Source organism: Sycon ciliatum, chromosome 13 (assembly GCF_964019385.1).
Source record: "Sycon ciliatum chromosome 13, ocSycCili1.1, whole genome shotgun sequence".
Lineage (NCBI taxonomy): Eukaryota > Metazoa > Porifera > Calcarea > Leucosolenida > Sycettidae > Sycon > Sycon ciliatum.
Window position 1 is genome coordinate 15,627,450 of NC_088655.1, and position 11,749 is coordinate 15,639,198.

Consider the following 11,749-nt stretch of genomic DNA (forward strand, 5'->3'; position numbering starts at 1 on the left):
ATTTCCCCTCTAGCTGGTAGTCCTGCTGCTGCTGTTTGTGTGTGTGTGTGTGTGTGTGTGTGTGTGTGTGTGTGTGTGTGTGTGTGGTACATGGTGTGTGTGTGTATGTGTGTGTGTGCGTGCACGTTTGTGTGTTTGTGCGTGCATGTGTGAGAAAGAGAGTGTGTGTGGGTGATTGGATAAGTGCGGATGCAAGTATGTGTGTTGTGGATATGAGAATGAGCCGATAAGACTTCGCAGCTTCTCGCCTGCCCCTTGACTCGTTCGCTATGATTCCCCTTAGCATTTCTCACTTTGCTCCCCTTATGTTCAGGCTGCCCGTTTTTGGAGCCATCAGTTGCCTGATGATCGTAGTAATTCGTGAAACTGAGAGTTGCGACACAGCTTCCAGTCTCTGTCTTGTGTGCAAGGCTTTGCCCCATATGGGTACTGAACACTCTACGGACAGTGAAGCACACTACTTGATTAAGCTAGTGGAGGAACCTGTACATCTTAACATGTCCCCTGTTGCTGCATGAATGCACTAACTCGCGGCACCCTTTTCGCTTGTGCTTTACCCGTTTGGCCACCCACTGTGTCCCCTCCGTATAGAGCATGATACTGCGCTTTTCCTTTAAACACAACACATGTATGATTCACTTTGTACACCTTTTCTTATAATGACACAACTCCCGAGAACAGGGACAGATCAATAAAGAACACATTCTAATCAACAAGAGAAATTCTGAGCTTGTGTCCGTAACCAGGGTTGTGCCACGGGGCACTGAGATCTCACCAAAACATTGGTCCTTCGAGCCGGATTCTCTGCGGAGAAGGTCAGGCATCGCCACACTCGAACTAGCTAGAGACTCGAGTAGAGAGCTGAGGAGCGTCGCGGATCGACGCCACAGCCAACCATCTCTTATTGGCGATGGTGCCATCGTGAGAATAAAGAATTCAATTCAAAAACCTTGACTGAAGTATGTACACCACACGGAAATGGCCGCCTGTCTCCTGCACCGACGCGATTTGGAGACGACGACCACACAGCAGCGAGAGCCCAGGACGACGCCGGCAAGTCAGCGCAGATGGCTGACATCGTCAAGACGGAACAAGAGCTAAGTGAGATCACTCGAGGTGGAGCTGGAGAAAGCACCGACCAGCTAGGCCCTGGTCTCTACACACCTAATAATAATTATGTCCCTGTTTGTTCTGCTGTTGGTAATACTAATGTTAGTAATTCCACGAATGAGTTTGTTCATGAAAGTCATGAAAACAATTTTGAAACATGTAATCCTTCCTCAACAAGTAGGCCGTTTTCATATTCGCACCTGCACACAAATGCATGCAAACAATGATCCCGTACACTCACCACATGTAGATGTAGATTTACATCACTTAGCACCTCACCAGCCGTACACTGGCCAGTCCTTTTTAGGTTCCGATTTGCATGACACTCACACATGCTCTGTGTCCCCGGCTGTTCCTTTTTTTTGCCTCATGCACACAAAAAGCGCGTCCAGTAAACAAACGACGCGCAGATCGGCGAAAATGCAGGCCTTGCTGCAGCTGCAGCCAGCGCAGGGTACGGAAACAGGAGCAGGTCGATGAGCGCTCGTTCGCTCACCACGTCATCAGCAACGTCTTGCAGCAGCCAGCGCTCGCTCCGTTCGATCGATGAGCTCGATGCCGAAGCAGAACGTATCGCCGAGGAGGAGCTCGCAGAAGTAGAGAGAAAGCTGATCCGCAAGAAGCTTGAACTCCAGAAGAAGTTGAACAGAAACCGGTCAAGCAGCAGCAGTCCGGTCCAGTTCGTCCCGTCCATCACGGGAGACCCGCAACGGATCGGAGCTGACATGCGCGGATCGCATTAGCCTAGCTGAGTGCACCCAGTGCGCCGAGCGCACACAGCGCGCTGAGTGCACACAGCGCACCGAGCGCACGGAGACTCGGAGACGTTGGAGCAGCACTGGAAGAAGCCAACGGACAAATCTAGGATCTGTTACTGGACCACCAACTCCAAGGTGGGCGGGCTCCAGGGAATGAACTCAATGGCACACGTCCTACCCCTGCAAGGCAGTCACACCCCATGAATCTCACCACGCACCATGTCATGGCAAGGCAGTCCACTGCCAAGGACTTGCCTCAGTTCTGTGGACATGCCAACGAGTGGCCAGCATTTATCTTTGCACTGGGGCACACCACCAGAGAGTGCTGCTTCTCGAACAGTGAGACATTGGACGACTATAGAAAGCGCTGCGCGGAAAAGCCAAGGAAGCCATGCAGTGGATGATGACTCTCCCCGACAATGCAGGGGAGGTTATCTCCATCTTGAGGATGAGGTTCGGCCACCCGGACCAGATTGTCCAGAACCTCATTTTGAAGACGAAGTCATAGAGAGGTATGGAGTCGGAGGAGACCATCGAGGTACTGATTGAGCTCAGCGCCCTGTGCCGCAACCTTGTTGCCACTATGCGCAGCACAAAGTGAACCGGCCACCTCTATAACCCGCAGTTGGTCAAGGAGCTAGTTGGCAAGCTGTCTGGGCGGGGGGGGGGGGGGGGGGCTTCTGTTTCAGTGGGGAGAGCACGTGCAGAAAACCGACATAGACCCGCACCTGGACACCTTCTCTGCCTGGCTTGAACAGAGGGCTTAGACTGCATGCCTAGTCGCTCAGCCGATCCCATGTGACACCACTCATGCCACTCCATGCATAGGCCAAACACTCGTGGTCGTGGAGGCCACCGCTGGCTGGTAAGCCATACTGCCTCCTCTGCAGCAAAGAGGGGCACACCATAAGTAGCTCCCACCAGCTAGCCGCGGAACCACTCAACGCCCCCGGCAGTTCGTTAGTGACAGACGGCTGTGCTTCCGCTGCCTTGGCGAAGGCAATCTGGCGAGGGTATGCGAGGAGAAAGTCTGCTCGTGTGGCAAACCCCACCACTGTCTACTACACCGCGATGGCCGCGAAAGTGTAGCACCGCTAGAACGCACATCAGATATGACATACACCTCGGCAACCCATGTGTCGGAACACAGTGGAAGGGTGCTGGTGAGTGTGATCCCGAGTACGGTACGAAACGGAGACACAGCGGCTGATACGTACGCACTCCTGGACGAAGGCTCAACCGTGTCCTTGAGGACCAACTCGGCCCCTGAGGCTGTCATGTACAGATGGAAAGCAGCACCAAGGAATCCAGCTCCAAGGTAATAACGTTCAGCGTAGGTGGCAGGCAGAGACAGGACAGCTTCACCTTAAAGGGGAAGTATACCCTAAAATCAAATTTTGACCAGTTGTAGTCTTCGGGGTGCTGAATCGAATGGTCTTGGTCCGAGGAAGCTGAGACGCTCCCTTCCTCCTTTGTTCCCAATCGAACTCGCGCACTTCCACCGAAACTGGGTGACTGCGCCCTACTAGATAGGGATTTGTATGGAAAAAGTCACTAAAAACGCCGTTTCGTTCTTATAAAAGCACGGATGACCGTGATTGGTCCATATGTTGTAGTCTTGTGGCCGCTGAGTCGACTGGTTTTGGTCTGAAACGGCTGTGATGCAGCGTTTGGCCATTATTCCCAATCGAACACGGTTGAGTGAGCGGTCACATGCTCATCCGTACACCAGTCGCCTGGTCACCATGCCTGCAGAGTACAATTTTCACATCAAGATTCAACTCAAAGGTTCAAAGCAGGGAGTCGTAAGAGGCTTTTACGACTCCCTGGTTCAAAGGTTCAACTCGAGTGACATGAATGGGCCCAAACAGGCTGTAAATGAGCACGTGACCACTTACTCAACCGTGTTCGATTGGGAATAAGGGCCGAATGCTGCATCGCAGCCTTTTCGGACCAAAACCAGTCGACTCAGCGGCCAAAAAACTACAACATATGGACCAATCGCGGTCATCCGCGCTTTTATAAGAACGAAACGGCGTTTTTAGTGACTTTTTCCATACAAATCCCCATCTAGTAGGGCGCAGTCACCCAGTTTCGGTGGAAATGCGTGAGTTCGATTGGGAATAAAGGAGGAAGGGAGTGTCTCAGCTTCCTCGGACCAAGACCATTCGACTCAGCACCCCGAAGACTACAACTGGTGAAAATTTGATTTTAGGGTATACTTCCCCTTTAGCAAACATCCACACTGATGCCAAGTTCAACCTGCCAGCAAAATCAATCAACCCTCAACAGCTGAAAAATTGCCCCCACCTGGAGGGACTTGATCTACCAACGTTGTCCTGCGCCAAGCCCAGACTCCTAATCAGACAAGACAATTACAGCTTGATCGCACCATGGGCAATCGTGGAGGGCCCACCAAGCGCGCCCGTAGCTATACATACCAAGCTAGGGTGGGTAGTTCATGGCGGAATGAGTGCCCAGCGCCACACCATCGACGAAGGCATGGTTCTGTCCACCTGGGGTCCCGACAGTGACCCCCATGACCTAGTTAAGCATCGTGCACCCTCGACTCCCTCGGAGTCAAGCCCGCAGAAATCCAAAGCAAGGCTGATGACCGTGCACCCCAGCTGCTAGACACTCTCACCACGCGCACCAGATGCCGGTGGCAAAAGGGGCTACTCTGGCGGGAGGACAACATCACCCTTCCACGGAGCAAGGAAACGGCTGCCCAGCATCTTGAGCAGCTGGAAAAGCGCCTGCGGAAGGATGACACACTTACACAAAGCTACCAGAGGAAGATCGACAGCTATTTGGAACAGGGTATGCCCAGAAGCTGCCACCTGAGGAGGCCACCCAAAAGCCAGAGCGGACATGGTACCTGCCACACTTTGCTGTGTACAGCAAAGAGAAAGTAAAGATGCGGCTGGTGTTTGACGCCGTGGCAAAGTCGCATGGAAAGTCTCTATACGACTTCCTCATCACCGGCCCGACCTCCTGAAGCCGATCACACAAGTTCTGTACAACTTCCGACTGTATGAGGTTGCCCTTGGTGAAGACATCAAGGAAATGTTCCACCAGGTGAACATGCGTCCTGAAGACCGTCATGCACAACGCTTCCTCTGGCGCGACATGGATGCAAGCAGACCAGCTGATGTGTACCAGATCGACGTCATGACGTTTGGTGCCGTCTGCTTACCAACCGCCGCCCAGTGTGCGAAGAACACCAACGCACACGACTTGGCTTCTTGAGATGCTCGAACCGTGATAGTCATAGAGGAGTGCCACTATGTCGACGACTATTTCGACAGCACCCCAACAACCGAGGAAGCCGTAGCACTAACCCGGAAGGTGATGGACGTCCACGAGGGGAGGGTTTGTGATCCGTAACTGGGTGAGGAATTCTCCGGTGGTCCTCGAGAGCCTTCGAACAGATCTGAGGTCACCAAGAATCGTGAACGTCCACAGCCACGACCTCACCATCGAGAAGACCCTCCTTATATTATTTCTATAACTTAGAAACTTCCAAGTTGGAAGGCTGTTGGAATGCGCACCCAAGATGTGCTAGAGTTGTTAGCCAGTTAGTTGTAGAACGTCAGTGCGGTCGGTCAGTGTCGTGCAGTGTTATCGCATGAGCTGATTGTTTAGTAACTGGTGGTGTTAGTGGACATTATAGCGTAGTTTGTAGTTCTTTGGTCCTTTCTCTTTTGTATAAGGTAATGACAAACTGTCCACCAGTCGCACTTGCTGACTGTATATGATCTGGTTACGCTGGTGGACAGTTAGTCATAACTCGTACCATGTTGTTCTTTCTTTTTATCTTTTACATTGTACCGACTGCACATTTTTTCCATTCATTGCCATTTTACGCTTACTGAATCTTCGAAGGTTGATTTTTTATAAATTTATGTATTTTTTTACTTACTTCGAACTAAGGTAAACTGATGTGGAACAAATTCCTTGAATTCCTATAGTAGTACAAATATACTCGCACACATCTCCGATATCAGTACAGTCTCCTATAGGAGTACCGTCTCCTATAGGAGTACCGTCTCCTATACTAGTACAGTCTCCTATACTAGTACAGTCTCCTATACTAGTACAGTCTCCTATAGTAGTACAGTCTCCTATAGTAGTACAGTCTCCTATAGTAGTACAGTCTCCTATAGTAGTACAGTCTCCTATAGTAGTACAGTCTCCTATAGTAGTACAGTCTCCTATAGTAGTACAGTCTCCTATAGTAGTACAGTCTCCTATAGTAGTACAGTCTCCTATACTAGTACAGTCTCCTATAGTAGTACAGTCTCCTATAGTAGTACAGTCTCCTATAGTAGTACAGTCTCCTAAAGTAGTACAGTCTCCTATACTAGTACAGTCTCCTATAGTAGTACAGTCTCCTATAGAAGTACAGTCTCCTATAGTAGTACAGTCTCCTATAGTAGTTCAGTCTCCTATAGTAGTTCAGTCTCCTATAGTAGTACAGTCTCCTATAGTAGTACAGTCTCCTATAGTAGTACAGTCTCCTATAGTAGTACAGTCTCCTATAGTAGTACAGTCTCCTATAGTAGTACAGTCTCCTATAGTAGTACAGTCTCCTATAGTAGTACAGTCTCCTATAGTAGTACAGTCTCCTATAGTAGTACAGTCTCCTATACTAGTACAGTCTCCTATACTAGTACAGTCTCCTATACTAGTACAGTCTCCTATAGTAGTACAGTCTCCTATAGTAGTACAGTCTCCTACACTAGTACAGTCTCCTATACTAGTACAGTCTCCTATACTAGTACAGTCTCCTATAGTAGTACAGTCTCCTATAGTAGTACAGTCTCCTATAGTAGTACAGTCTCCTATAGTAGTACAGTCTCCTATAGTAGTACAGTCTCCTATACTAGTACAGTCTCCTATAGTAGTACAGTCTCCTATAGTAGTACAGTCTCCTATACTAGTACAGTCTCCTATACTAGTACAGTCTCCTATAGTAGTACAGTCTCCTATACTAGTACAGTCTCCTATACTAGTACAGTCTCCTATAGTAGTACAGTCTCCTATAGTAGTACAGTCTCCTATAGTAGTACAGTCTCCTATAGTAGTACAGTCTCCTATAGTAGTACAGTCTCCTATAGTAGTACAGTCTCCTATAGTAGTACAGTCTCCTATAGTAGTACAGTCTCCTATAGTAGTACAGTCTCCTATTGTAGTACAGTCTCCTATAGTAGTACAGTCTCCTATAGTAGTACAGTCTCCTATAGTAGTACAGTCTCCTATAGTAGTACAGTCTCCTATAGTAGTACAGTCTCCTATAGTAGTACAGTCTCCTATAGTAGTACAGTCTCCTATACTAGTACAGTCTCCTATACTAGTACAGTCTTCTATAGTAGTACAGTCTCCTATAGTAGTACAGTCTCCTATAGTAGTACAGTCTCCTATAGTAGTACAGTCTCCTATAGTAGTACAGTCTCCTATAGTAGTACAGTCTCCTATAGTAGTACAGTCTCCTATAGTAGTACAGTCTCCTATAGTAGTACAGTCTCCTATACTAGTGCAGTCTCCTATAGTAGTACAGTCTCCTATAGTAGTACAGTCTCCTATAGTAGTACAGTCTCCTATAGTAGTACAGTCTCCTATTGTAGTACAGTCTCCTATAGTAGTACAGTCTCCTATAGTAGTACAGTCTCCTATAGTAGTACAGTCTCCTATAGTAGTACAGTCTCCTATAGTAGTACAGTCTCCTATAGTAGTACAGTCTCCTATACTAGTACAGTCTCCTATACTAGTACAGTCTTCTATACTAGTACAGTCTCCTATAGTAGTACAGTCTCCTATAGTAGTACAGTCTCCTATAGTAGTACAGTCTCCTATAGTAGTACAGTCTCCTATAGTAGTACAGTCTCCTATAGTAGTACAGTCTCCTATAGTAGTACAGTCTCCTATAGTAGTACAGTCTCCTATACTAGTACAGTCTCCTATAGTAGTACAGTCTCCTATACTAGTACAGTCTCCTATAGTAGTACAGTCTCCTATAGTAGTACAGTCTCCTATAGTAGTACAGTCTCCTATAGTAGTACAGTCTCCTATAGTATTACAGTCTCCTATAGTAGTACAGTCTCCTATAGTAGTACAGTCTCCTATAGTAGTACAGTCTCCTATAGTAGTACAGTCTCCTATAGTAGTACAGTCTCCTATAGTAGTACAGTCTCCTATAGTAGTACAGTCTCCTATAGTAGTACAGTCTCCTATAGTAGTACAGTCTCCTATAGTAGTACAGTCTCCTATAGTAGTACAGTCTCCTATAGTAGTACAGTCTCCTATAGTAGTACAGTCTCCTATAGTAGTACAGTCTCCTATAGTAGTACAGTCTCCTATAGTAGTACAGTATCCTATAGTAGTACAGTCTCCTATACTAGTACAGTCTCCTATAGTAGTACAGTCTCCTATAGTAGCACAGTCTCCTATAGTAGTTCAGTCTCCTATAGTAGTACAGTATCCTATAGTAGTATAGTCTCCTATAGTAGTACAGTCTCCTATAGTAGTACAGTCTCCTATAGTAGTACAGTCTCCTATAGTAGTACAGTCTCATATAGTAGTACAGTCTCCTATAGTAGTACAGTCTCCTATAGTAGTACAGTCTCCTATAGTAGTACAGTCTCCTATAGTAGTACAGTCTCCTATAGTAGTACAGTCTCCTATACTAGTACAGTCTCCTATACTAGTACAGTCTCCTATAGTAGTACAGTCTCCTATACTAGTACAGTCTCCTATAATAGTACAGTCTCCTATACTAGTACAGTCTCCTATACTAGTACAGTCTCCTATAGTAGTACAGTCTCCTATACTAGGACAGTCTCCTATAGTAGTACAGTCTCCTATAGTAGTACAGTCTCCTATACCCAGTACAGTCTCCTATAGTAGTACAGTCTCCTATAGTCGTACAGTCTCCTATAGTAGTACAGTTCTAACCACCTTTGAAAAATACAAGTACTGTACAATTATTGGTGAAAATACGGTATCCAAAATACGGTATCCAAACTTCCGTCAACACTATCTTGATATCAGTCGCAAATGCAAGCAAAGAGTAAGCCTACTTTGTCACATGGCACATCGTCTTACACCGCAGGCCATGATGCTCCTCTACAAGTGCTATGTTAGACCTGTGATTGAGTATAGCGTCGTAGTGTGGTCCTTCCGTCTTCGTTCAAGCGACTTGACTGAGCTGGATAGAGTCCAGGCCAGGTTTGCAAGATCCTACCTTAGGAAACGCAAAATCCGAATCGATTTTAATACACCCAAGCAGGATCTTAATAAAAAAGCTAACATTGAATCCCTTCTTTACCGCAGGCAGTTTTTAAGCTTAGTTACAATGCACAAATTTATTTTCAAGTATCGACGTTGCCTAGCTTCATTCCATTTCAATATCACGCAGAGTGCGAGACGCCCTAACAAAATTATTCTACCTAAAGCAAAGACCACATCAAAATCGTTGTTTCTCTTCCAAACCTCCCTCTTATGGAACTGCCTCCCACCAAGACTAACTGCAGAACCATCCATTATTGTTTTCAAGAATGAGCTTCGCAAACTCACTTGCAAACATATTGCTTTGCTCTCCGGTATGCCTACGCCATGTACATAACCCCCCCCCCTGTGTGCTCCCCAACGCATTCACGCTGCACAACTTTTCACTACTTTCATACATGTCCATGTACATGTACATCCTTCAAAGCGGTGAACCCCTTGATAGGCGACAAGCCTCTGGGTCATCCTAATAAAGATATTATTATTATTATTACGAAGTAGTGGTTGCGACTTCGGCGATGATTTGTAAGAAAGGTTTGCTTATTATTATTATTATTATTCAACGCAATAAATAGAGTAAGCTGCGCACTCAGTACAAACACCATAAGCAAAACTTGTTTTCATGTATAATAAATAAGCTTGTTCCTAAACGTTTTCGTCGCCATCTCATCAGAGGATTACTGGCAAATCAACAAAAGCTCTTAACTCAATATATATACGCACAATGCAAGTAATAATTTAGACCCTAACTAGTGCGATAAAATGAGAGCTGAAAGAAACATTACACCATTCAACGATATCAGGTGACAACAAATGCGATAAATTCACCACTAGAAAATTACCAAGCAACCACAAACGAGAACTACTGATCTAAATTCACAAACAATTTCAACGTAAACAAATTCTGATGCCTGTTGAGGCACGGTCGTCAAGGCCTAGACGAGGTCGTCCCCCAAAGATTGGTACTGCGACTGGAGGTGCACCCTCGCTGGGGACGGAACCAACTGGGGTGTCGTTGTCTTCTTCGTCGGCATCGGCTTGTTCGTCATTGCCTTCGTCTTTACCGTCTCTTCCTTCTATCCCGTCATCATCGTTGGTATCTGCGGTTTCGTCTTCTTTGACTTCCTCTGTACCATCATCCGGTGTGTCCACCTCCGGTGGCAAAAAGCGTGGCCGGCCACCGAAGAAACCACCGGATGGTGTGTCTGCGGGACCAGTGACTCGCTCTAGGGCGAGGTTAGCAGAGTCTTTATCGTCTCCGTCGTTGTCGTCATCGTCGTCGTCAGCGTCTTCCTCATCTCCCTCCTCCTCTTCATCAACATCAACAGCCATTGGAACGTCAAAGGGAGCATCATCGCAGCAGGCAGTGCCAGCAACGGACGTGCCTTTGGTACGGACATCTACATCGGCCTCGTCTGGATTGGCAGTAGCGGCAAGGAATGTCAGGTCGGTTTCATTGTCACGTAATTCCAAAGTATGTACTGGTTCTAGTAGCGTTGTTAGGGTGTATGAATCTTCTATCGCCAACCATCTTGTTCAGAATAGTGATTGTCGTTCTAGTTATGCTGATGATTGCTTTTCTGTTTGGTCTCGTTCACGTAGTCAAAGGTATTTGCGTGTATTGGAGTCTATTTACATTTTTACCACCGATTTTGTGTAGGCAGAAAAAGAATTTGTTTACGTTGAAATTGTTTGTGAATTTAGATCAGTAGTTCTCGTTTGTGGTTGCTTGGTAACTTTCTAGTGGTGAATTTATCGCATTTGTTGTCACCTGATATCGTTGAATGGTGTAATGTTTCTTTCAGCTCTCATTTTATCGCGCTAGTTAGGGTCTAAATTATTACTTGCATTGTGCGTATATATATTGAGTTAAGAGCTTTTGTTGATTTGCCAGTAATCCTCTGATGAGATGGCGACGAAAACGTTTAGGAACAAGCTTATTTATTATACATGAAAACAAGTTTTGCTTATGGTGTTTGTACTGAGTGCGCAGCTTACTCTATTTATTGCGTTGATTACATTTTTATCTCCACGGAAGCTTTTTAATTATTATTATTATTATTATTATTTGTAAGAAGGGTTTGCTCCCCACACCGGAGCTCGCGCTATTCCGCCGACTTTACTTGACACTTGACTGACTCACGACTGCCATCCAGAGCACACGAGAAGTCCATCGAACCTTCAACTCGGCAAACCTGCAAGAAAGCACCACTCCCTCACCGTCCAGGAGCGACACTGACCCACACTGGTTTCTGGTGTTCATGAGGTGTTTGTCGCGCTGGAAGCGGAGCGTCTCTGTAAGTTTGTATCCCTGGTGATGTTTGTGCCTGGAGAGCACTATATAAGTGGTGCTCTTCAGGCACAATCTTCCTCAGCCTACTCAAGCTCAACTGATGAGGGGTGAATTCACCGAAACACTGTGTATTGAGCAGGGAGTGGTGCCTTCTTGCAGGTTTGCCGAGTCGAAGGTTCGATGGACTTCTCGTGTGCTCTGGATGGCAGTCGTGAGTCACACAAGTGTCAAGTAAAGTCGGCGGAATAGCGCGAGCTCCGGTGTGGGGAGCAAACCTTTCTTACAAATCATCGCCGAAGTC